At 49.3% G+C, this 27,331-nt stretch overlaps 1 protein-coding gene across 1 annotated transcript in view; it reads right to left on the bottom strand.

The window, feature by feature from the left end:
• LOC130202463 (forkhead box protein N3-like) overlaps positions 1 to 26,366 on the bottom strand; it is an 88,847-nt gene extending 62,481 nt beyond the window's left edge. The window contains 1 exon segment of the mRNA XM_056428016.1: positions 25,965 to 26,366. The gene's annotated coding sequence lies outside the window, so the exon portion shown is untranslated.
• Between the last annotated feature and the right edge of the window lie 965 nt (positions 26,367 to 27,331).

The following is a 27,331-nucleotide window of genomic DNA, read 5'->3' as shown; positions in this document are numbered from 1 at the left end:
CAGGTCAAGCCCAGGCTCAGCGCTCTCCAGCTGGTTGCTCATTGGTCCCGTATTGTCTCGGTCACTCCAGGTCAGAGCGCCTCCTGTTGATCAACGCGTGTTTTGCAACCGCTCCGCGATGACCTCATCGTCCCGCGATGACCTCATCGTCCCGCGATGAGGTCATCGCGGGACGATGAGGTCATCGCGGGACGCGGCTCCAGAACCAGAGAGGCCAACGGACCCGTCGCTGAACCTCGTCCAGGGAGACCGGCTAATGGACAGAACCTGATCACTGCTGCTGAGAGGAGCTCTGGCTGCTGCCTCGTCAACGGGTCCTGTGGGCGGAGCCTGTGGGCGGAGCCTGTGGGCGGAGCCTGAGATCAGCTGTTAGAGACAGAACTCTCTCCATTCCTTTGGGCCGGGCAGCATCGGCTAAGAGTTCAACATGTTGTCAGACACGCAGCAGCTCAGGGAGTCGTCTTGTTGTTGTCAACATGGCGTGTTCCACCAGTCGGTCATGTGATCAGTCGGTCATGTGACCTCACAGAGACGCCCCCTGCTGGCTGCCCCTTCTTCCAGAGGGAATGCTAAGCTACATGTTAGCTAACGCAACTAGTCACTGTCACCCACAGCCTGGTGGGAGGAGCTACCACCTTCATTCAACACACACACACACACACACACTCTTTACCTGCATAACACACACACACACACACACTCTTTATCGGCATAACACACTCTCTTTCTTGAGAGGTACTTCATCCCTCACTCCGTGTGTCTTCATCACCGTGAAACCACAAAGTCCGTGGGAACAAAATATGTTCTGATGGACCTCATGAAGGAAAAATCAAAAAGTGATTCTAGATTAAACAAACAAATGACCTCTCTCCCTCCTTAACTCTCTCCCTCTCTCCCTCCTTAACTCTCTCCCTCTCTCCCTCCTTAACTCTCTCCCTCCTTAACTCTCTCCCTCTCTCCCTCCTTAACTCTCTCCCTCTCTTCCTCTCTCCCTCTCTCCCTCCTTAACTCTCTCCCTCTCTTCCTTTCTCCCTCTCTTCCTATCTCCCTCTCTCCCTCAGCCAGTGGCTCCCTCTCTCCCAGACGGGAGGCAGACAAAGAGAAAGAGAGAGAAAGAAGGAGGGAGGCAGGCGTGAGTGAAATAACAACAACAACTAAATGAACCAGGGCTCCTCTCTCTCTCTTCCCCCTCTCTCTGTCTCTCTCTGTCTCTCCCCCCCCCCTCTCTCTCTTCCCCCTCTCTCTGTCTCTCTCCCTCTCTCCCCCCCCCTCTCTCTCCCTCTCCCTCTCCCCTCTGGCTTCTCCACTTATCTTTAACAAACAGCAGCTCTAGTCTCTGGCCGACAACAACAAACCATGGCAACCACCACTGGATGAGCCGTCCAGAGGTCTAGAGGCCCAACTCTCTGGCTCCGCCCCCTCAGGCTCCGCCCCTCAGGCTCCGCCTAGTGCACATGTTGGTTGAAATGTTAAGATTATAATCCATAGATGTCACGGAGGTGGACCAGAACCACGAGTTCTGCTGGAGAGGAGGCAGCAGCTCACATCCTTCACTCCTCCCTCCTACACGCTGTTCCTACCACCGCACACGCTACCGTATGTCCACCATGACGCATGTCACAGAGATACACACACACACACACACTGCTAATCTTCCGATGTGTGTGTGCTAAACTAAAACACATTGTCAGTTATGATTGTTAGCGTGTTAGCATGCTAACATTAGCGCCTCATGAACATTAGAGTGCAGCAGGACAGAAAGACGTTAAGTCTCTGCTCCTCAACGTTGTTGCTGTGGAAGTGAAATATAAACTAGGTCAAGCTTGTGCAGTAGAAAGTGGCTTATTGACATCAGAAAGTGGCTCAGTGACATCAGAAAGTGGCTTATTGACATCAGAAAGTGGCTCAGTGACATCAGAAAGTGGCTTAGTGACGTCAGAAAGTGGCTCAGTGACATCAGAAAGTGGCTTATTGACATCAGAAAGTGGCTTATTGACATCAGAAAGTGGCTCAGTGACATCAGAAAGTGGCTTATTGACATCAGAAAGTGGCTCAGTGACATCAGAAAGTGGCTTATTGACATCAGAAAGTGGCTCAGTGACATCAGAAAGTGGCTTAGTGACGTCAGAAAGTGGCTCAGTGACATCAGAAAGTGGCTTATTGACATCAGAAAGTGGCTTATTGACATCAGAAAGTGGCTCAGTGACATCAGAAAGTGGCTTATTGACATCAGAAAGTGGCTCAGTGACATCAGAAAGTGGCTCAGTGACATCAGAAAGTGGCTCATTGACATCAGAAAGTGGCTTATTGACATCAGAAAGTGGCTCAGTGACATCAGAAAGTGGCTTATTGACATCAGAAAGTGGCTCAGTGACATCAGAAAGTGGCTTATTGACATCAGAAAGTGGCTCAGTGACATCAGAAAGTGGCTCATTGACATCAGAAAGTGGCTTATTGACATCAGAAAGTGGCTCAGTGACATCAGAAAGTGGCTTATTGACATCAGAAAGTGGCTCAGTGACATCAGAAAGTGGCTTAGTGACGTCAGAAAGTGGCTCAGTGACATCAGAAAGTGGCTTATTGACATCAGAAAGTGGCTTAGTGACATCAGAAAGTGGCTTATTGACATCAGAAAGTGGCTCAGTGACATCAGAAAGTGGCTTATTGACATCAGAAAGTGGCTCATTGACATCAGAAAGTGGCTTATTGACATCAGAAAGTGGCTTATTGACATCAGAAAGTGGCTCAGTGACATCAGAAAGTGGCTTATTGACATCAGAAAGTGGCTTATTGACATCAGAAAGTGGCTCAGTGACATCAGAAAGTGGCTCAGTGACATCAGAAAGTGGCTCATTGACATCAGAAAGTGGCTTATTGACATCAGAAAGTGGCTCAGTGACATTAGAAAGTGGCTCAGTGACATCAGAAAGTGGCTTATTGACATCAGAAAGTGGCTCAGTGACATCAGAAAGTGGCTTATTGACATCAGAAAGTGGCTCAGTGACATCAGAAAGTGGCTCAGTGACATCAGAAAGTGGTTTATTGACATCAGAAAGTGGCTGAGTGACATCAGAAAGTGGCTCAGTGACATCAGAAAGTGGTTTATTGACATCAGAAAGTGGCTTATTGACATCAGAAAGTGGCTCAGTGACATCAGAAAGTGGCTTATTGACATCAGAAAGTGGCTCAGTGACATCAGAAAGTGGCTCAGTGACATCAGAAAGTGGCTTATTGACATCAGAAAGTGGCTCAGTGACATCAGAAAGTGGCTCAGTGACATCAGAAAGTGGTTTATTGACATCAGAAAGTGGCTCATTGACATCAGAAAGTGGCTCAGTGACATCAGAAAGTGGCTTATTGACATCAGAAAGTGGCTCAGTGACATCAGAAAGTGGCTCAGTGACATCAGAAAGTGGCTTATTGACATCAGAAAGTGGCTCAGTGACATCAGAAAGTGGCTCAGTGACATCAGAAAGTGGCTTATTGACATCAGAAAGTGGCTCAGTGACATCAGAAAGTGGCTCAGTGACATCAGAAAGTGGCTTATTGACATCAGAAAGTGGCTCAGTGACATCAGAAAGTGGCTCAGTGACATCAGAAAGTGGTTTATTGACATCAGAAAGTGGCTTATTGACATCAGAAAGTGGCTCAGTGACATCAGAAAGTGGCTCAGTGACATCAGAAAGTGGCTTATTGACATCAGAAAGTGGCTCAGTGACATCAGAAAGTGGCTTATTGACATCAGAAAGTGGCTCAGTGACATCAGAAAGTGGCTTATTGACATCAGAAAGTGGCTCAGTGACATCAGAAAGTGGCTCAGTGACATCAGAAAGTGGTTTATTGACATCAGAAAGTGGCTCATTGACATCAGAAAGTGGCTCAGTGACATCAGAAAGTGGCTTATTGACATCAGAAAGTGGCTCAGTGACATCAGAAAGTGGCTCAGTGACATCAGAAAGTGGTTTATTGACATCAGAAAGTGGCTCATTGACATCAGAAAGTGGCTCAGTGACATCAGAAAGTGGCTTATTGACATCAGAAAGTGGCTCAGTGACATCAGAAAGTGGCTCAGTGACATCAGAAAGTGGTTTATTGACATCAGAAAGTGGCTTATTGACATCAGAAAGTGGCTCAGTGACATCAGAAAGTGGCTTATTGACATCAGAAAGTGGCTCAGTGACATCAGAAAGTGGCTCAGTGACATCAGAAAGTGGCTTATTGACATCAGAAAGTGGCTCAGTGACATCAGAAAGTGGCTTATTGACATCAGAAAGTGGCTCAGTGACATCAGAAAGTGGCTCAGTGACATCAGAAAGTGGCTTATTGACATCAGAAAGTGGCTCAGTGACATCAGAAAGTGGCTTATTGACATCAGAAAGTGGCTCAGTGACATCAGAAAGTGGCTCAGTGACATCAGAAAGTGGCTTATTGACATCAGAAAGTGGCTCAGTGACATCAGAAAGTGGCTCAGTGACATCAGAAAGTGGCTCAGTGACATCAGAAAGTGGCTTATTGACATCAGAAAGTGGCTCAGTGACATCAGAAAGTGGCTCAGTGACATCAGAAAGTGGCTTATTGACATCAGAAAGTGGCTCAGTGACATCAGAAAGTGGCTCAGTGACATCAGAAAGTGGCTCAGTGACATCAGAAAGTGGCTCAGTGACATCAGAAAGTGGTTTATTGACATCAGAAAGTGGCTTATTGACATCAGAAAGTGGCTCAGTGACATCAGAAAGTGGCTCAGTGACATCAGAAAGTGGCTTATTGACATCAGAAAGTGGCTTATTGACATCAGAAAGTGGCTCAGTGACAGCACAACGTGGCTCAGTGACATCTCATCTGGAGCAGCGGTAGTTGGTGATCTCTGTTTGAGGCCGGGGTCGTGCCCTCTGTCCCCGAGGTCACGGCTGAACGAGGCGGAGAGCCTTCTCGCCTTCGTGAAGCTTCTCGCGGCGACTCAACCGGGAGCCGTCTCTGCTTTAGTCAGGACTGAACCGGTCTGGGAGCCGCTCTGACACCGAGGCCGGGTCCAGTGACCGTGACGGTGTTTTCCTCTGTGAGACCTTTCTGTTCGTCTGGATGCGTGGCGGCGGCGGCGGCCTCCTTGATGGAGGAGGTCTTCATCCTGTGAGGCCGCCTGGTTTAAACAAAGATGAACTCACATTCGGACAGAAGCTCTTCTTCCTGTCGCACCGTCATGAAACGAGGTGCGATGCCTCTCGCTGGCGTTTCCTTATCAGCAGATCCAGAGAGTTGCAGAAAACAGGAAAGAGAGAGAGAGGGGTGGGGGGGGGGGTTACATCCGGGGTCATGAGCAGCGAGAGGCTGAGGCCTGTGATGAGACTGGAGAAGGAGAGGGATCACGGGGATAAGCCCGGTCTTAAGAGGCGCTCATTGATGAGAAACTCTCCCTTTCAATGCAGCGCCCGGTAAACACCGCCGGCTCCCCGACGACTGAATTGAATTCCCAAATCACCGGGCTTAAGATCGCGTACCTGGCTAAATCGCCGCTCTTCATAAGTCTCAAATCTCTTTGTAGATATTCATGGAGAACAGAGCGACACACAATGTGCTTCGTATTCAGGCTGATCGGCTTCCTCCAGTCCCCCGCGCTCGCTCCCTTCCTCTAGCCAGGGTGTGTGTGTGTGTGTGTGGGGGGGGGGGGGGGGCTGAAGCTTCCTCGTTAGCTAGAGATTTCTGGAGGAAAGTGGCGTGCAGCTGAAGCGATGTCTGCCGCCACTTCTTCATCCTTTTTAGACACGACCTCTCCTTGCTTCACCTCCAACGCCACACCAGCCCGCTGGAGGTCCTAGCTTCCTCCTCCTAGCTTCCTCCTCCTAGCTTTCTCCTCCTAGCTTCCTCCTCCTAGCTTTCTCCTCCTAGCTTTCTCCTCCTAGCTTTCTCCTCCTAGCTTCCTCCTCCTAGCTTTCTCCTCCTAGCTTTCTCCTCCTAGCTTCCTCCTCCTAGCTTCCTCCTCGTAGCTTCCTCCTCCTAGCTTTCTCCTCCTAGCTTCCTCCTCCTAGCTTACTCCTCCTAGCTTTCTCCTCCTAGCTTTCTCCTCCTAGCTTCCTCCTCCTAGCTTCCTCCTCGTAGCTTCCTCCTCCTAGCTTTCTCCTCCTAGCTTCCTCCTCGTAGCTTTCTCCTCGTAGCTTTCTCCTCCTAGCTTCCTCCTCGTAGCTTCCTCCTCGTAGCTTTCTCCTCCTAGCTTCCTCCTCGTAGCTTCCTCCTCGTAGCTTTCTCCTCGTAGCTTTCTCCTCCTAGCTTCCTCCTCGTAGCTTCCTCCTCGTAGCTTCCTCCTCGTAGCTTCCTCCTCGTAGCTTCCTCCTCGTAGCTTTCTCCTCCTAGCTTCCTCCTCGTAGCTTCCTCCTCGTAGCTTTCTCCTCCTAGCTTCCTCCTCGTAGCTTCCTCCTCGTAGCTTCCTCCTCGTAGCTTCCTCCTCGTAGCTTCCTCCTCGTAGCTTTCTCCTCCTAGCTTCCTCCTCGTAGCTTCCTCCTCGTAGCTTTCTCCTCGTAGCTTTCTCCTCCTAGCTTCCTCGCTGTAGCTTCCTCCTCGTAGCTTTCTCCTCCTAGCTTCCTCCTCGTAGCTTCCTCCTCGTAGCTTTCTCCTCTTAGCTTTCTCCTCCTAGCTTCCTCCTCGTAGCTTTCTCCTCGTAGCTTTCTCCTCGTAGCTTCCTCCTCGTAGCTTTCTCCTTGTAGCTTCCTCCTGTAGCTTCCTCCTCCTAGCTTCCTCCTTGTAGCTTCCTCCTCCTAGCTTCCTCCTCGTAGCTTCCTCCTCCTAGCTTCCTCCTCGTAGCTTCCTCCTCGTAGCTTTCTCTTCGTAGCTTCATCCTTGTAGCTTCCTCGCTGTAGCTTCCTCCTCGTAGCTTCATCCTTGTAGCTTCCTCGCTGTAGCTTCCTCCTCGTAGCTTCCTCCTCGTAGCTTCCTCCTCGTAGCTTCCTCCTCGTAGCTTTCTCCTTGTAGCTTCCTCCTCATAGCTTCCTCGCTGTAGCTTCCTCCTCGTAGCTTTCTCCTTGTAGCTTCCTCCTCGTAGCTTCCTCCTCGTAGCTTCCTCCTCGTAGCTTTCTCCTTGTAGCTTCCTCCTCGTAGCTTTCTCTTCGTAGCTTCATCCTTGTAGCTTCCTCGCTGTAGCTTCCTCCTCGTAGCTTCATCCTTGTAGCTTCCTCGCTGTAGCTTCCTCCTCCTAGCTTCCTCCTCGTAGCTTCATCCTTGTAGCTTCCTCGCGGTAGCTTCCTCCTCGTAGCTTCATCCTTGTAGCTTCCTCGCTGTAGCTTCCTCCTCGTAGCTTCCTCGCTGTAGCTTCCTCCTCGTAGCTTTCCCCACATCACTGCGTGCCCATTCACTGAGACCAGGAAATGCCATCCAGGATGTCGTGGGGTTGGCTCTCCGTCTCATTATCAGGATGACATCACAACTTATTTTTGGGACGTTCACGTACAAGAACTTTCCAGACGACCAAGGGAAGGAAAGCCTTGTGCAGGGGAGTCAGATGCATGCTCTGCTGGTCTTTATGATGCCAGGTGAACAGCAGAACTCATCACATTGTAATCCGAGCCATCAGGAATGTGCCTTTGCAGGCAGTTCATTGGTTTAGCTTCCTCCTCGTAGCTTCCTCCTCGTAGCTTCCTCGCTGTAGCTTCCTCCTCCTAGCTTTCTCCTCCTAGCTTCCTTTAGTTATCAAGCTCCTCTTTTATGGAACCAGCTTCCAATTTCAGTCCGGGAGGCAGACACAGTCACCTCGTTTAAGAGTAGACTTAAGACCTTCCTCTTTGACAGAGCTTATAGTTAGGGCTGAATCAGGTTTGCCCTGGTCCAGCCCCTTGATATGCTGCTATAGGCTTATAGCTGCCGGGGGACGTTTTAGGATGCACTGAGTACCTATCTCCTCTTTTTTCTCTCCTTAAGGATGAATTTTCATCTCTCAATCACACGTTACTAACTCTGCTTTCTCCCCGGAAGTCCTTTTGACTTTACGTCTCATGGGGTCATCGGACCCTATGAGACGGCATAGATCCTATCTGCCTGATGGATCGTCTGGGTCGTGGAATTCCTGCTCATGACTACGCCACTGTCCTGTTGAGACTCCGCCCTCCTCCTCCCCACCGCCATCTGCCTGATGGATCGTGGAGGTCTCCATCGTGGAATATGCCTACTATGAACTATTCATACACTCTGTCATATTCATTGAATGTATTTTAACTCTAAATCTGTCCTTCTGTACACATTACATCTATTGCATCTGTCCATCCTAGGAGAGGGATCCTCCTCTGTTGCTCTCCTCCAGGTTTCTTCCCTTTTTTTCCCCCTGAAGGGTTATTTGGGAGTTTTTCCTGGTCCGATGTGAGGTTTTGGGGCAGGGATGTCTATGTGTACAGATTGTAAAGCACTCCGAGACAAATTTGTAATTTGTGAAATTGGGCTATACAAATAAACTGAATTGAATTGAATTGAATTGGGCAAAACAATATACCCCCCCTATACGGGGATGGAGTCTTAGCTCCTCCCATCAGTGTATGAATGGGTGAATGATGACATGTTGAGTGGGAGGACTAGAAAAAGAAGATTTACCACCAAAGACCACAGACAGCCATGAGAAGCTCTCGTCAGACAGGACGTCTGTCGGGCTTTTTATGACCCGACTTTCACACAATATGTGTGTTTTATGTAGATTGTCTTTGTGATAATGTGTACAGCAAGCAACAGTCATTTAGTTTCCAGATCCTCTTCAGTAACGGTGTGTTCAGGGTCTCCCCGTCATGTTCTGAAGCACACTCCTGGCTGGCAGCATTGATTTCTTCCAGTTTTTTCTCTGTGAAAGAGTTGTTCCTGATCCGATGAGGTCAAAGGTCAGGCATGTGCTCTGTGTACAAGTTGTAAAGCCCTCTGAGGGGAGGTTGTGATTTGAATTGAAATGCCTCGCTTTCAGCCTCATCTCAAACTTTACAACTGCTCTTCACTTCCTACTTACTTCATCCAATATGCTTCATTTCAGGCACTGAAAACATGCGTGTAATGTTATGTATTTCATATCAGTAATGTTGGAGGAGCAGTCACAGCGGAGGCTGTAAAACACGATTACGTCTCAGTCTAACAGCCCCGGAGCAAACAAACCAAACATCGCCCAGACAGCCAGCGAGTGTTCCCCCATCGCCGCGCCGCTGTCAGGCGGAGGAGCCCGTGACAGCCAATCAGACACTTCCGCTCTGCCGTGGAACCCATCCTCATGAAATGGCTGCAGGTGAGCGAGAAGCAGCTCCAATATGAAAGAAATCCACCTTTAAACACACAGGTGTGAAGGAGGTGGTTTAGTGTGGGCTCCACATCAAAGAGCCAGAGCTCCTCCTCCAGAGGCTCTGCAGCATGAACACCGAGCGCTCCGTCACGGACCACAATGCAATGCATGCTGACACTTTTTAAAGTTAAAGTGCTTTCTTAGGCTGGTGGAGAGAGTGAGAGGCATTCTGGGAAATGGAGTAAACCCCAAAGTGAAGATGACGATTGTTATGATTGAGTGTTTCCTGTTTTGTTTTGAAGTCCCTGTCTCGTTTCCTGTTTCCCTGCTCTTCCTTCCCTGTGCTTGTTCCGTTTCGTTCCTGATTGTCCCCAGCCACGCCCTGATTGTTTCCACCTGTGTCTCCACCTGTGTCTCGTTTCCCAAGTGTATTTAGCCTGTGTGCTTCTGCTTGTTCTGTGTCTGTTCGTTTTGTTCCTGTCCCTGTTCCTGCTAGATCTTTAATAATAAATCCTGTCATGTTGTCATCAAAACAATCCAGAGTTTTCCCTGTGTTTCCTCTGTCTCCTGTGTGTTTACCCTGTCCAGGGCTCACCAAGGTGTGGCTGTCTCCTCCCTCCCCTCGGCGGTGATTGCCGGAGCAGCTGGGACTGATCGTCAATTAGGACGCTGCCTACTTAACCTGGACTCGTACCCCTTATGTTGTTGGATCGTTAGTGTCTCTCCTGTTGCCAGACTGTGGTTCTGCTCAGTACACGATTAAATAAACCTTTTTTTTTCTTTCTCAGAAAACACAGGATTTATTATTAAAGATCTAGCAGGAACAGGGACAAGAACCAGACAGGAACAAAACGAACAGACACAGAACAAGCAGAAGCACACAGGCTAAATACACTTGGGAAACGAGACACAGGTGGAGACACAGGTGGAAACAATCAGGGCGTGGCTGGGGACAATTAGGAATGAAACGGAACAAGCACAGGGAAGGAAGAGCAGGGAAACAGGAAACGAGACAGGGACTTCAAAACAAAACAGGAAACACTCCAAATCATAACAGACGATAGAGAAGCTGAGGTGGAAAGTGGAAACAGCCAAACAAAAAAAGGGAAATGACAACCTCGTATTCACAGAATAACGCTCGGACATCCCAGCCGGATGATTTACGACGGCGTCGGAGCAGCTGAGGGTGGAATGTTGCTCTGAGGCAGGGCGGTGCACTCCTTCAGTGTTCACTCACACACACACTGGCATTCCTGCACAGATGCACACATACAACTGAAGCGCGTTCCCTTGTTCTCTCTCTTCCCGTTAACAGCGGTTTCCTGTGTGAAGAACCTCTCATGCTACATTCAGAGCATGAACACCCAGAGTCAGCAAGTCTGGACACCCGGCTGCTGAATATTCAGCTCCCTCGTTCTCCCTTTCTCTCTCTCTCTCTCTCCCTCTCTCTCTCTCTCCACGGCTCTCTGTGCTCCACTTTCATTAAGGGGCTCTCCTCCGATAGCCCTTCATATCACACTTAATCATCATAACAATAAGAGCACACTCTCTCTCTCTGTCTCTCTCTCTCTCTTTCTTTCTTTCTCTCTCTCTCTCTCTCTCTCTATTTCTTTCTCTCTCTCTCTCTCTCTCTCTTTGTCTTTCTCTTTCTCTTTCTTTCTTTCTTTCTTTCTCTCTCTATCGCTCTGACGAAGCACCCTCGAGGGGCCAGCCCTAAAGATGCTCCGCTAACTGATGTCATTAAGCGTCCGGGGCCACCGATTGGCCAGAGCGGCGCAGGGGAGAGCCCCCCCCCCCCCCCCCCCCCCCCCGAGCGGGCAGGTCGGGCAGGCCAAGGACGTTCCTCTCATGGAGGAGAGCGCAGCACACACACACACACACACACACACACGCACGCACACACACGCACACAGACACACACACCAGATATGGCGGGAAGCAGAAGACACGGCGTGTTTGGTGTTGCAGTCGAGAGAGAGAGGCGAATAGCTCGACAGAGGAAGGGGCGGAGCCTCAGATAACTGTACTTTACATGAATGGATCAGTAGGGAAATGATTGAAGTGTGTGTGTGTGGGACAGGGGGGGCGTTGCATTTTGGCTGATTGAGTCTACGGCGCTATCACGCTGTGGAGGTGACAGTGTGTCATATTATGTTGTTGTGTGTGTGTGTGTGTGTAGATGAACAGTGCACACACTCACACACACAGACACACACACACTCACGGTGAAATCACAGCTGTTCTCAGTTGCTATGCGGCAGTCGCACCATCGTCTCAGATAACACACACACACGAGTGTGAGGTGGGGACGGCAACAGCACACTTGGCAAGGTCGGAAGGTCACGGGGGTATTGTGACAAAGTTGCCTAGCAACACACGGCACATATCATTTCCAGTGTGAGGTGAGCCCCCCCCCCCCTGACCAGATCAGAAGGCACTTCTGATGAAAGCTCTTCTCTCACCGCCGTTAGAGCGTCTGACTGAGCTGCTGCGTCATTGTAGAGCATCGCTCACCCCACAGTGAAGCAGCAGCTCCCCGACGGTGGAATACAGAGAACACACACACACACGTGTCAGAGATAACACACACACACACATGTCAGAGATAACACACACACACACATGTCAGAGATAACAAACACACACACGTGTCAGAGATAACACACACACACACATGTCAGAGATAACACACACACACACACGTGTCAGAGATAACACACACACACACATGTCAGAGATAACACACACACACACATGTGTCAGAGATAACACACACACACACGTGTCAGAGATAACACACACACACACATGTCAGAGATAACAAACACACACACACGTGACAGGCCAAGCCGGGTCACACCGTCGCTGGGAAGCAAACTTTGCTTTAGTTTCGGCGTTGCTAACCTGGAGCTAATCCTGTTAGCTCCATCTCATTCTCTGCTCTCCATGATTGTCCCTCGAGGCTTGCCGTACCCCAGCTCTCCTGTATCCCTGTACAGGAACTCCCCGAGGACGACATGAGCCGACACAGAGAACAGTCACGGGAAAGTGACTTTGAGTGTTACCTACAAAAGTGTGTTTCATCACTGCCGTCAGCTGAATTCTTTTTAGGTTATCACAGGAGCTCCTGTCCTCTCCACCTCCTCCACCCGCCGTCCACAGGGAGTCCCACTGCGCTGCAGAGACCAGGTACTGCGGTTTACCATGAAAGATCAAACAATGAAGGATCAAACAATGAAAGAGCAAACAATTACTAGAACAAAGAACTCCCCTCTGTGAGTACAAAGCGTGTTTTGGCGTCTGATAAACTTGGACACCCATTAGTTACTGATCCGGGATCAGACGTACCTTAAACCAGCGTTGCAGTATTCGAGGTCTGCCAGTCGAGACGGTACATACAAAGTGCAAGTAGCCACCATGACGTAGCCCCCATGACGTAGCCACCATGACGTAGCCACCATGACGTAGCCACCATGACGTAGCCCCCATGACGTAGCCACCATGACGTAGCCCCCATGACGTAGCCACCATGATGTAGCCCCATGACGTAGCCCCCATGACGTAGCCCCCATGACGTAGCCACCATGACGTAGCCCCCATGATGTAGCCACCATGACGTAGCCACCATGACGTAGCCCCCATGACGTAGCTACCATGACGTAGCCCCCATGACGTAGCCCCCATGATGTAGCCCCCATGATGTAGCCCCCATGACGTAGCCACCATGACGTAGCCCCCATGACGTAGCCCCCATGACGTAGCCCCCATGACGTAGCCCCCATGACGTAGCCACCATGACGTAGCCACCATGACGTAGCCCCATGATGTAGCCCCCATGACGTAGCCCCCATGACGTAGCCACCATGATGTAGCCACCATGACGTAGCCCCCATGACGTAGCCCCCATGACGTAGCCACCATGACGTAGCCCCATGATGTAGCCACCATGACGTAGCCACCATGACGTAGCCCCATGACGTAGCCCCCATGACGTAGCCCCATGACGTAGCCCCATGATGTAGCCCCCATGATGTAGCCCCCATGACGTAGCCACCATGACGTAGCCCCATGACGTAGCCCCATGACGTAGCCCCATGATGTAGCCCCATGATGTAGCCCCCATGACGTAGCCACCATGACGTAGCCCCCATGACGTAGCCACCATGACGTAGCCCCCATGACGTAGCCACCATGACGTAGCCACCATGACGTAGCCCCCATGATGTAGCCACCATGACGTAGCCCCCATGACGTAGCCACCATGATGTAGCCACCATGACGTAGCCACCATGACGTAGCCCCCATGACGTAGCTACCATGACGTAGCCCCCATGACGTAGCCCCCATGATGTAGCCCCCATGATGTAGCCCCCATGACGTAGCCACCATGACGTAGCCACCATGACGTAGCCCCCATGACGTAGCCCCCATGACGTAGCCCCCATGATGTAGCCCCCATGACGTAGCCCCCATGATGTAGCCCCCATGATGTAGCCACCATGACGTAGCCCCCATGACGTAGCCACCATGACGTAGCCCCCATGATGTAGCCACCATGACGTAGCCCCCATGACGTAGCCACCATGACGTAGCCACCATGATGTAGCCACCATGACGTAGCCCCCATGACGTAGCCCCCATGATGTAGCCCCCATGATGTAGCCACCATGACGTAGCCACCATGACGTAGCCCCCATGATGTAGCCACCATGACGTAGCCACCATGATGTAGCCACCATGACGTAGCCCCCATGACGTAGCCCCCATGATGTAGCCACCATGACGTAGCCCCCATGACGTAGCCACCATGACGTAGCCCCCATGACGTAGCCCCCATGACGTAGCCACCATGACGTAGCCCCCATGACGTAGCCCCCATGATGTAGCCACCATGACGTAGCCCCCATGACGTAGCCACCATGACGTAGCCCCCATGACGTAGCCACCATGACGTAGCCCCCATGACGTAGCCACCATGACGTAGCCCCCATGACGTAGCCCCCATGACGTAGCCCCCATGACATAGCCCCCATGACGTAGCCCCCATGACGTAGCCACCATGACGTAGCCCCCATGACGTAGCCCCCATGACGTAGCCACCATGACGTAGCCCCCATGACGTAGCCACCATGACGTAGCCCCCATGACGTAGCCACCATGACGTAGCCCCCATGACGTAGCCACCATGACGTAGTCTGTGCCCTGCTGGTCTTGTGTTTTGCTCATAATTGATGTTCCTGAGGTGAAGCTTCAGAATTGGACAACGGCGTGACGGAGACCTGTCAATCACCTCGTAGCCCCGCCCCCCAGCACACCTCCTCTGTGCACCATGACATCGTGCTGAGTTGGATCTGGACATGTGAGAATGTTAAATAGAATAAAGACTAGAACGGGCACTCGGCATATCACAAGATTGGGCATTGAATTATGAACATTTTGGCATTAGTTGCATGCCAATTGGATAGAAATTGACTGTGCTATGGTAAAAAGAAGATTTTGACCTGTTCATGACCTTGACCTTTGACCCGATTGATCCCAAAATCTAATCAAATGGTCCCCGCATAATAACCAATCATCCCACCAAATTTCATGCGATTCGGTTTAACACTTTTTGAGTTATGCGAGGAACACGCATACAAATAAATAAATACATAAATACACGGCGATCAAAACATAACCTTCCGCAATGCGAAGGTAATAAAGGTGGAGCTCAGTTCACGTCTTAACTCCACCCATCATTCACCCTCTGGTGACAGGGGGAGGGGCATCCTCACTCCGGGCCGACGGGTCACATGACGCGGGCCGGTGGGCCGGTGGCGGCCCTGAGCCTGAAGCCGCCCCGCTGCCTCTGAGCCTCAGCCGGCTGTAGGCGACACGTCGGGTGAAGTTGATTCACCTCTGAGCCGCGTGGAGACGGAGGTGGAGGAGAGATGTGATCATCTGTCCTCCAGGGAGCGTGTTGATGTAAAGATGGTTTCATAAACTCTTCTGATACTCACAGTAAATAAAATAAAGCTCCGTGGTAATGAATCTGTTATCTCTCTTTTCTCATGAGCCCTCAGTTCATGGAACCTTTCCAGGAAACCAGCACGGTAGTTAAGATCCGACTGCGTCGCGGTAATAAACTGATTTCATATACTCTGTAAATATATACTGTACAAAAAATATATATATATACATTTATATATACAGTATATATAAATAAATATAAATATATATACAGTATATATATTATATATACTGTATATATACATATATATATACAGTATATATATGTATTTATGTATATATTCAGTGAAGCCTTAGTGAAGCCTTAATGACTCCTTCGTGAAGCCTTAAAGACTCCTTAATGACTCCTTAATGATGCATTAATGACTCCTTAGTAAAGCCTTCATGACTCCTTAGTGAAGCCTTAAAGACTCCTTAATGACTCCTTAATGATGCATTAATGACTCCTTAATGACTCCTTAGTAAAGCCTTCATGACTCCCTATGGTTTCCTTAGTGAAGCCATAGTGAAGCATTAAAGACTCCTTAATGACTCCTTAGTGAACCCTTAATGACTCCTTGGTGAAGCCTTAGTGACTCCTTAGTGAAGCATTAAAGACTCCTTAATGACTCCTTAGTGAAGCCTTAATGATTCCGTAATGACTCCTTATTGAAGCCTTAGTGACTCCTTAGTGAAGCCTTAATGACTCCTTAGTGAAGCCTTAAAGACTCCTTAATGACTCCTTAGTGAAGCCTTAATGACTCCGTAATGACTCCTTATTGAAGCCTTAGTGACTCCTTAGTGAAGCCTTAATGACTCCTTAGTGAAGCCTTAATGACTCCTTAGTGAAGCCTTAGTGACTCCTTAATGGCTCCTTAGTGAAGCCTTAATGGCTCCTTAATGACTCCTTAGTGAAGCCTTAGTGCTGGCCCCTAGTGGTGACCTTCCCTCCTCAGTGAGGTCACTCAGTGGAACAAGAAGCAGAGACTTTTCTTCAAAGAGAAACTGCAGTGTTGTGGAATCATTTGGTAAACTGTCATAGAGCGAGTTTTCTTAGAGGATGCCACGCACACACACACGCACACGCACACACACACACACACACACGCATGCACACACACACACACGCACACACACACACACACGCACACTTTGGTGTTTACATCATATGGGAAGGTATTTTTTCCCCTCACGCTGCCAGAGAACAGGCACACACACACACACACACACACACACAGACGCTGACTCAGGCCCTGAGACTGCTGGGGTGTGTGTGTGTGTGTGTCTGCGTATGTATGCGTGTGTGTATGTGTTTGTGTGTGTGTATGTGTGTGTGTATGTGTGTGTGATTGGTGAGTTTGTGTGTGTATGTGTGTGTGTGTATATGTGTGTGTGAGTGTGTTTGTGTGCGTGTGTATACGTGTGTGTGTATGTGTATATGTGTGAGTGTGAGTGTGTGTGCGTGTGTGTGTCTATAATTATGTATTGAAGTGAAGTCCGGACATCATTTGTATCTATGATACATTATTATATTTGTGGTGTTATGGTCTCAAATGTTTGTGTGAGTTTGTTCTTTGTGTTTATTTATGTGTGTGTGTGTGTCTGTGTGTGTGTGTCTGCGTGTGTGCTCAGCGTACACACGGTGAGGTCTCTGTGGTGGGACTCTGAGGTCCACGTGAGGTGAAGTTCAGAGCTCCAGCCACAACAGAGCTCTTCTTCTTCTGCGCCTCAAACCCCCATAGCTGGACACACACACACACACACACACACACACACACACACACACACACACACACACACACACACACACACACACACACACACACACACACACACACACACACACACACACACACACACACTGGAGCGGTGAGCTAAAAACAGACGTGTTTGTCTGGAGCTGAAGAAGACGAGGACTGAATCTCACCGCTTTCTCCCTGACGCCGTGCTTTCTTTAGGCTAAAATAAGAACTGGCATCATATCATATCCTCTTCCTCCTCCTCCTGCTCCTCTTCTTCCTCCTCTTCCTCCTCCTGCTCCTCCTCTGTGATTGTTGGTGAGTGTCGGGATGAATCAACAAAGGTCAGGCAGTGGCAGACAGAGGTCATCGAGGCGATGAGACACTGGGATATTCATTTCTAATAGAGGCCACTCTTTCAGGGGTGTGTGTATGTGTGTGTGTGTGTGTGTGTGTGTATGTGTGTGTGTGTGTGTGTGTTCCATCTCATGTTGCTAAGAACAACACATTCAGCATAAAGTATCTATTAGCTGTAACGTCTTCTCGCTCTAAGGGGAGAGAGAGGAGTAAACACATTATATAAATCCGATGGTTCCTGAGGTCATTTTTATCTTCACACGCGAGTGTGCACGCACACATGCACACACACAGACACACACACACACACACACACACAGTGCATGGCTGCATCCACTTATGACATCACCGCAGCTCGCCAGAAGTGCGGCGAGCCGAGTCGACGTCATCCTTTTCACTCAATGTCAATTACGTAATCCCAGGGTCCAACGCCTGCAGGACGGCCACGCTGCGCGCGTGTGTGTGTGTGTGTGTGTGCGTGTGCAAAGAACATATAATTGCAATCTCATGTGTGAGAGGAGACATCAAACGAGGCACGCTGATGACATCATTAGTGGGAGGCGGCCTGGCGTGAGCGTGGCGGCGCAGTGAGACGGAGGAGTTACGCAACGCCGATCCAACTCAGCACACGGGAGAAGGCTCTCAGTGTGTGTGTGAGCACAGCGAGAGCACGTGTGTGTGTGTGTGTGTGTGTGTGTATGTGCGTGTGTGTCTTAAGTGACTTTTCTCTAGCACTTTTACTCGAGTTGAAGAGTGCATTAAAACACACAAGCACACGGCTGAAATACACACACACACACACATACACACACTCACCCCCCCTCCCCCCCCCCACACACACACATATAAACAAAGCTTCCTAAGGACAGGAAATCCTTCCACCCACGTTCCTGTGTTGCTTGGCAACCAGAGCAGCGTCACTGTGTGCATGCCTCCGCCGTCGCTGAAAACAACACACACACACACACACGCACACACGTGCACACACACACACACACACGCACACACACGCACACACACACACCAACTCCTTGAACTCTGCTTCTTTAAAAGCGCCAAAAGAAACAAACCGGCGGAGAGCCAAAGCGGAGCGGGCCGCCGCTCGCCGCCGCTCGCCGCCGCCGCCCTCTCATTGGTCGGCTGTGGATCGGAACCAAACATGACATCACCGCCCGTAAACATGAAACTCTTTTCCCCCCCATTTAGAAAATCTATTTTTACACCTGCTGACGTCTTTGTGCGTGTGTGTGTGTGTGTGTGTGTGTGTCAGCAGTAGCTCAGCAGCACTGAGGGGCGGGGCTAATGGAGCCGAGGTGCTGGTGGACAATGAGTCCATTGAGCAGCAGCAGGCGGCCCATTGAAGACCATCAGAACCTGGAGCTGTGTTCTTCTGACGGGGCCACTTAGCTTTCAACGCATGGACTGGGACATGAAGGTCAAAGGTCACCGACCAACACATCAAGAGGAATGAATACAATGAAACCTCATCAGTGCTCAGAGGAACACGTTGGACTGGCTCTGCAGCACAATCAGACTGGTTGGTACTGTTGCATTGTGGGTACACGAGTCAAGTCCATAGGAAAGATACATTTCCTAAATGTCAAACAGTTCAGTGAGTCTGGAAGTATTTGGTGGATTTGAGGGCGTCAGACGCAGCTCAAAGGGTTACATGTGTGATATCAGCCGTGTGGCGACATCGTGCATTACATGTTGAGAGAACTTTCACCACAGGGATAACATGAAGCCTTGTGGGGGGCCTCCTGGCCTCCTGGGTAATAACAAAGAACATAGAACGTTCCAGTAGAGCCCCGTTGATGCTTGTCCCATAGGGGGCGCTAGAGAGCTCTGGAGTCCTCACGCTGAAGTCCAGTCTGCCTCTGACGGGAGGTCATGTGACCGTGGTGTTTGTTCATCACCTTAAATTAGCGTTTATAAATCACGAGAGTTCATCTTCATCATCTTCTACATGGAGGCGGAGCTACACAACCTCCGAGGTGAGGTCACATGACCAGCTGGTTCTCCCGCTAACAAGCTAATATGCTAACATGTAATACCACTGAATGACCACTAGTGGTGCACTGGTTCCTCCGACTCACATCAGGATGGTCCATGAGCGTGGCGCTTTAACCCACACCTCATCCCTCCATCCACACCCAGCCGTGGACCGACGGCTCAGCATCAACTGCCTTGCACAAGGGCACATCGGCCTGGACCGGAGTGCTTCTTCATGGATCAGTTGTTGTGTTACAACGAGACGGAGGAGTGAACGTCTCACTAACGTCTGGATGTTCCTGCAGCCCAGCGTTCCTTGACCAATGAATGAAGAGTAATACTCTTTCTCTTTAGGGGTGCACTGTGCCTTTAATTAGAGTAACTATATTTAGTAGGCTTCGTTCCACTGGGAAACAAACCCTCACTGTCCTGAGACACGAGAGCCTCACTCTGCATGGATGGATGCTCTATGTCACTCTGTAGAGAGGCTCTATCTCACTCTGTAGAGAGGCTCTATGTCACTCTGTAGAGAGGCTCTATCTCACTCTGTAGATAGGCTCTATCTCACTCTGTAGAGAGGCTCTATGTCACTCTGTAGAGAGGCTCTATCTCACTCTGTAGATAGGCTCTATGTCACTCTGTAGATAGGCTCTATGTCACTCTGTAGAGAGGCTCTATGTCACTCTGTAGATAGGCTCTATGTCACTATGTAGAGAGGCTCTATGTCACTATGTAGAGAGGCTCTATGTCACTCTGTAGAGAGGCTCTATGTCACTCTGTAGAGAGGCTCTATCTCACTCTGTAGATAGGCTCTATGTCACTCTGTAGAGAGGCTCTATGTCACTCTGTAGAGAGGCTCTATGTCACTCTGTAGAGAGGCTCTATGTCACCTGTAGAGAGGCTCTATCTCACTCTGTAGAGAGGCTCATGTCACTCTAGAGAGGCTCTATGTCACTCTGTAGAGAGGCTCTATGTCACTCTGTAGAGAGGCTCTATGTCACTCTGTAGAGAGGCTCTATGTCACTCTGTAGAGAGGCTCTATGTCACTCTGTAGAGAGGCTCTATGTCACTCTGTAGAGAGGCTCTATGTCACTCTGTAGAGAGGCTCTATGTCACTCTGTAGAGAGGCTCTATCTCACTCTGTAGAGAGGCTCTATGTCACTCTGTAGAGAGGCTCTATCTCACTCTGTAGATAGGCTCTATGTCACTATGTAGAGAGGCTCTATGTCACTCTGTAGATAGGCTCTATGTCACTCTGTAGAGAGGCTCTATGTCACTCTGTAGAGAGGCTCTATCTCACTCTGTAGATAGGCTCTATGTCACTCTGTAGAGAGGCTCTATGTCACTCTGTAGAGAGGCTCTATGTCACTCTGTATAGAGGCTCTATGTCACTCTGTAGAGAGGCTCTATCTCACTCTGTATAGAGGCTCTATCTCACTCTGTATAGAGGCTCTATGTCACTGTAGAGAGGCTCTATCTCACTCTGTAGAGAGGCTCTATGTCACTCTGTAGAGAGGCTCTATGTCACTCTGTAGAGAGGCTCTATCTCACTCTGTATAGAGGCTCTATGTCACTCTGTAGAGAGGCTCTATCTCACTCTGTAGAGAGGCTCTATGTCACTCTGTAGATAGGCTCTATGTCACTCTGTAGAGAGGCTCTATGTCACTCTGTAGAGAGGCTCTATCTCACTCTGTAGATAGGCTATATGTCACTCTGTAGAGAGGCTCTATGTCACTCTGTAGATAGGCTCTATGTCACTCTGTAGAGAGGCTCTATGTCACTCTGTATAGAGGCTCTATGTCACTCTGTAGAGAGGCTCTATGTCACTCTGTATAGAGGCTCTATGTCACTCTGTAGAGAGGCTCTATGTCACTCTGTATAGAGGCTCTATGTCACTCTGTATAGAGGCTCTATGTCACTCTGTATAGAGGCTCTATGTCACTCTGTAGATAGGCTCTATGTCACTCTGTATAGAGGCTCTATCTCACTCTGTAGAGAGGCTCTATGTCACTCTGTAGAGAGGCTCTATGTCACTCTGTATAGAGGCTCTATCTCACTCTGTATAGAGGCTCTATGTCACTCTGTAGATAGGCTCTATGTCACTCTGTAGAGAGGCTCTATCTCACTCTGTAGATAGGCTCTATGTCACTCTGTATAGAGGCTCTATGTCACTCTGTAGAGAGGCTCTATGTCACTCTGTAGAGAGGCTCTATGTCACTCTGTATAGAGGTTCTATGTCACTCTGTATAGAGGCTCTATGTCACTCTGTAGATAGGCTCTATGTCACTCTGTAGAGAGGCTCTATCTCACTCTGTAGATAGGCTCTATGTCACTCTGTAGAGAGGCTCTATGTCACTCTGTATAGAGGCTCTATGTCACTCTGTATAGAGGCTCTATGTCACTCTGTAGATAGGCTCTATGTCACTCTGTAGAGAGGCTCTATGTCACTCTGTAGAGAGGCTCTATCTCACTCTGTAGAGAGGCTCTATCTCACTCTGTAGAGAGGCTCTATGTCACTCTGTAGAGAGGCTCTATCTCACTCTGTATAGAGGCTCTATGTCACTCTGTAGATAGGCTCTATGTCACTCTGTAGAGAGGCTCTATGTCACTCTGTAGAGAGGCTCTATCTCACTCTGTAGAGAGGCTCTATGTCACTCTGTAGATAGGCTCTATCTCACTCTGTAGAGAGGCTCTATGTCACTCTGTAGATAGGCTCTATCTCACTCTGTAGAGAGGCTCTATGTCACTCTGTAGAGAGGGTCTATGTCACTCTGTAGAGAGGCTCTATCTCACTCTGTAGAGATGCTCTATGTCACTCTGTAGATAGGCTCTATGTCGCTCTATGTCACTCTGTATAGAGGCTCTATCTCACTCTGTAGAGAGGCTCTATGTCACTCTGTAGATAGGCTCTATGTCACTCTGTAGATAGGCTCTATGTCACTCTGTAGAGAGGCTCTATGTCACTCTGTAGATAGGCTCTATGTCACTCTGTATAGAGGCTCTATGTCACTCTGTAGATAGGCTATATGTCACTCTGTATAGAGGCTCTATGTCACTCTGTAGAGAGGCTCTATCTCACTCTGTAGAGAGGCTCTATGTCACTCTGTAGATAGGCTCTATGTCACTCTGTAGAGAGGCTCTATGTCACTCTGTAGATAGGCTCTATGTCACTCTGTATAGAGGCTCTATGTCACTCTGTAGATAGGCTCTATGTCACTCTGTATAGATGCTCTATGTCACTCTGTAGATAGGCTCTATGTCACTCTGTAGAGAGGCTCTATGTCACTCTGTATAGAGGGTCTATGCCACTCTGTAGATAGGCTCTATGTCACTCTGTAGATAGGCTCTATGTCACTCTGTATAGAGGCTCTATGTCACTCTGTAGAGAGGCTCTATGTCACTCTGTAGATAGGCTCTATCTCACTCTGTAGAGAGGCTCTATGTCACTCTGTAGATAGGCTCTATGTCACTCTGTAGAGAGGCTCTATCTCACTCTGTAGAGAGGCTCTATGTCACTCTGTAGAGAGGCTCTATCTCACTCTGTAGAGAGGCTCTATGTCACTCTGTAGATAGGCTCTATGTCACTCTGTAGAGAGGCTCTATGTCACTCTGTAGATAGGCTCTATGTCACTCTGTATAGAGGCTCTATGTCACTCTGTAGATAGGCTATATGTCACTCTGTATAGAGGCTCTATGTCACTCTGTAGAGAGGCTCTATCTCACTCTGTAGAGAGGCTCTATGTCACTCTGTAGATAGGCTCTATGTCACTCTGTAGATAGGCTCTATGTCACTCTGTAGAGAGGCTCTATGTCACTCTGTAGAGAGGCTCTATGTCACTCTGTAGATAGGCTCTATCTCACTCTGTAGAGAGGCTCTATGTCACTCTGTAGATAGGCTCTATCTCACTCTGTAGAGAGGCTCTATGTCACTCTGTAGAGAGGGTCTATGTCACTCTGTAGAGAGGCTCTATCTCACTCTGTAGAGATGCTCTATGTCACTCTGTAGATAGGCTCTATGTCGCTCTATGTCACTCTGTATAGAGGCTCTATCTCACTCTGTAGAGAGGCTCTATGTCACTCTGTAGAGAGGCTCTATGTCACTCTGTAGATAGGCTCTATGTCACTCTGTATAGAGGCTCTATGTCACTCTGTAGATAGGCTATATGTCACTCTGTAGAGAGGCTCTATCTCACTCTGTAGAGAGGCTCTATGTCACTCTGTAGATAGGCTCTATGTCACTCTGTAGATAGGCTCTATGTCACTCTGTATAGAGGCTCTATGTCACTCTGTAGATAGGCTCTATGTCACTCTGTATAGAGGCTCTATGTCACTCTGTAGATAGGCTCTATGTCACTCTGTAGAGAGGCTCTATGTCACTCTGTATAGAGGGTCTATGCCACTCTGTAGATAGGCTCTATGTCACTCTGTAGATAGGCTCTATGTCACTCTGTAGATAGGCTCTATGTCACTCTGTAGAGAGGCTCTATGTCACTCTGTAGATAGGCTCTATCTCACTCTGTAGAGAGGCTCTATGTCACTCTGTAGAGAGGCTCTATGTCACTCTGTATAGAGGCTCTATGTCACTCTGTAGAGAGGCTCTATCTCACTCTGTAGAGAGGCTCTATGTCACTCTGTAGAGAGGCTCTATGTCACTCTGTAGAGAGGGTCTATCTCACTCTGTAGAGAGGCTCTATGTCACTCTGTAGATAGGCTCTATGTCACTCTGTAGAGAGGCTCTATCTCACTCTGTAGAGAGGCTCTATGTCACTCTGTAGATAGGCTCTATGTCACTCTGTAGATAGGCTCTATGTCACTCTGTAGAGAGGCTCTATGTCACTCTGTAGATAGGCTCTATGTCACTCTGTATAGAGGCTCTATGTCACTCTGTAGATAGGCTATATGTCACTCTGTATAGAGGCTCTATGTCACTCTGTAGAGAGGCTCTATCTCACTCTGTAGAGAGGCTCTATGTCACTCTGTAGATAGGCTCTATGTCACTCTGTAGAGAGGCTCTATGTCACTCTGTAGATAGGCTCTATGTCACTCTGTATAGAGGCTCTATGTCACTCTGTAGATAGGCTTTATGTCACTCTGTATAGAGGGTCTATGCCACTCTGTATAGAGGCTCTATGTCACTCTGTAGAGAGGCTCTATGTCACTCTGTAGAGAGGCTCTATCTCACTCTGTAGAGAGGCTCTATGTCACTCTGTAGAGAGGCTCTATGTCACTCTGTAGAGAGGCTCTATGTCACTCTGTAGATAGGCTCTATGTCACTCTGTAGAGAGGCTCTATGTCACTCTGTAGAGAGGCTCTATCTCACTCTGGAGAATTCACGTTGAATAAATCAGAGAGATGCTTTTATCTAAACATGAACTCTATGTCCTCGTGTTGAGGGACTCAGACCACCAGGCTCTGGGCTCTGGACTCCACCAGAGCCTCGGACTGGAGACGCTGTTGGCGCCAAAAGAGAGGAAGCCCTAACTGCCTCCTCCTCCTCCTCCTCCTCCTCCTCGGCTGTCTCCAGGGTGAAAGAGGAGCTAAGTGAACGCCTCACCGCGGGGGGCGTCCATTGAGACAGGAGGGGGGAGGGGGGGGAGCCGGGGGGCAAGAACTCCATTGAGCGCAGCCGTGGGGGCAATCAGAATGAACGTTTGGCATGGAGGTGAATTATGAATGAGCAGCACAGGGAGAGCACTCCTGGAGAGAGGATGTCAGCCCTCCTCCTCCTCACTCCTCCTCCTCCTCCTGTCCGAGTCTCCATCATCCCCTCTTCCTCTCTCGTCCGTTACATCCCTCACTGCTGGATTAATCTCCTCATCTGCCTTATTCTCGGTCATCTGATCCTCTTCCTCCCTCCAGGGGGGTGGGGGGGGTAGTCTCTCTCTCCCTCCCTCTCTCTCTCTGTCTCTCTCTCTCTCTCTCTTAAAAGCAAACAGTCCTGTGCACGTGCAGAGGCAGGCAGACGCATTATGTGCAGCGCTTTCAGGCGGTGACACACACACACAAACATTTCTCCCAGCTGTTCCGCTGACCACGGAGCCATTCTGTGCTGCTTTTGCAACCTCCAACCAAAGTGTGTGTGTGCGCGTGTGTGTTACCTGCTGCATCGACAACTCTCACGCACACACATGCACGCGCACACAAACACACACACACATACAGTGAATGAAAGGGGTTAAAAATGGACTCCTAAATGAGTTATGTTACTCAACCCTCCAGCTCAACTTCAACTAGCCTACCTGTGTGTGCGTGTGTGCGCGTGCATGCGTGTGTGAGTGAGTGTGCGTGTGTGTGCGTGTGAGTGTGTGTGTTGGAATGGGATCACACTGTTCCCTCAAAGTATCCACTCCTTTTGATCCCTTCACTCCAGCTCGCAGCGGTCAGCTCGCGCGCGCGCGCGCACACTCCGGCCCCTTTACCGCTCGCGGAAAACAACCGCGTACACGGGCGTCCGCGGCACGCGCACGCGCACAGTATATAGGTTATATTGGTTATTAGGTGTCCAGCCCTCGTACACACACACACACACACACACACACCTCCACTCTTCCCTTTAAGTGCCATGCAGCACATGTCAACACCCCGCACACACGCATACGCGCACGCACACACGCACGCGCACAGACCTGCGCACAGCCCCGAAAGCCCCGTAAAGTCACCTTAGGATCCTCCTGAGGTCCAGACGAGCCCGTTCTTCACAGTCCTCCGCTCCTCTGTCAGACTTCTGTCTCTCCTCCTCTCCTCCTTTCCTTCCTTCCGTATGGTCCGTCCTCGCCCTCTCTCTCTCTCCGCGTCCCTCTCTTCGTGGTGTCGGTGCTCGGTCAGTTCCCAGCGTTGTTCCCGAGCCCCTCCATATCCGCCCCGCCAGTCGTTTCTTCCACCGAGCGAGCGTAGCTTCACACGCGCGCGCACACGCACGCACAAGTCGCCGCGTTCCTATAGTCTCTCCCTCTGTTTATCTCTCTCTCTCTCTGCGCTCTCTCTCCTCTGAGCTCGGAGAGTGTGTATAAGTGTGTGTTGTTGTGTGCGTGTGTGCGTGGACGCGTGTGTTTGTGTGTGCTCTGCCTTGCCCCGCCAGCAGCAGAGGACTTCCCCCGGCGCCCGCCCTGGGTCCTAGCGCCTGTTCAGACACTGAAAGAATGCCACTGTATACGGAAGACACGAACAAAGATCGTCTGTGCCTGACACGACGATTCACACGATATTGTTGTATGCATTATTGCTTCTATTGCTATTTCTAACTATAAGAAATAAAAAAATAAGAAAATCGAATACGTAAAATAAAAGGTGTTTTTTAATAAAACAGTTTTTTTAAAGATCACCCAAAAAAGAAAAAGAAAAAACAGCATAGAAGAGAATATGATTTTGGAGTATCACATTAAAACACACACTCTCCTACCCCAAAATACAATTAAGCTAACTAATTTAAACAAATATGACATCAAACACTTTAGCCTTATTAGTGTGTGTTTAGTGCGTGTTAATTATACATTACATCACTTTACAGATGCCACAAACAGATTTGCAAAATGCATCGAGGCAAAAAAAATTATAAATCTGATTTCTGCAATGGACGAATGCCTCTGCTCCATCCATACTAGGCTCATATATGGAGCTGGTGACATTCAAAGGTAAAATGTAGATTTTTTTTTGTCAGTAAGTTGTTTTGAGTCTGTAGCCGAGTGGTCGCTATGGCAACAGCAGGAGCAGAGGCAGAGAGCCGTGAGGCTGTAGGAGCCTGCATGGAGGATGGAGGGCACATGTCCTGTGCTCTGACCCTTCAGATAGTTCACTCTTCATGTTAACACTGTCTGGGCTGAAGTCAGGTTCAACACACCTCCTTTATATTGTGAGTTTAAATGCATCCACACACACACACACACACACACACGCACACGCACACGCACACATGCATAGGGCTCCTCTTCTCCCACTTCCAAAATAGTTTCTCACCTGAACCTATGTGCACAAGCAGAGTCTGCAACTGTGAGTCACGTCAGACAGCGTTTCTGTGTTTTTAACCGAG

This window comes from Pseudoliparis swirei, chromosome 12, assembly GCF_029220125.1.
Source record: "Pseudoliparis swirei isolate HS2019 ecotype Mariana Trench chromosome 12, NWPU_hadal_v1, whole genome shotgun sequence".
Taxonomy (NCBI): Eukaryota; Metazoa; Chordata; class Actinopteri; order Perciformes; family Liparidae; genus Pseudoliparis; species Pseudoliparis swirei.
Note: the sequence above shows the minus strand (reverse complement) of the source record. Positions and strands in the feature narration are given on the sequence as shown.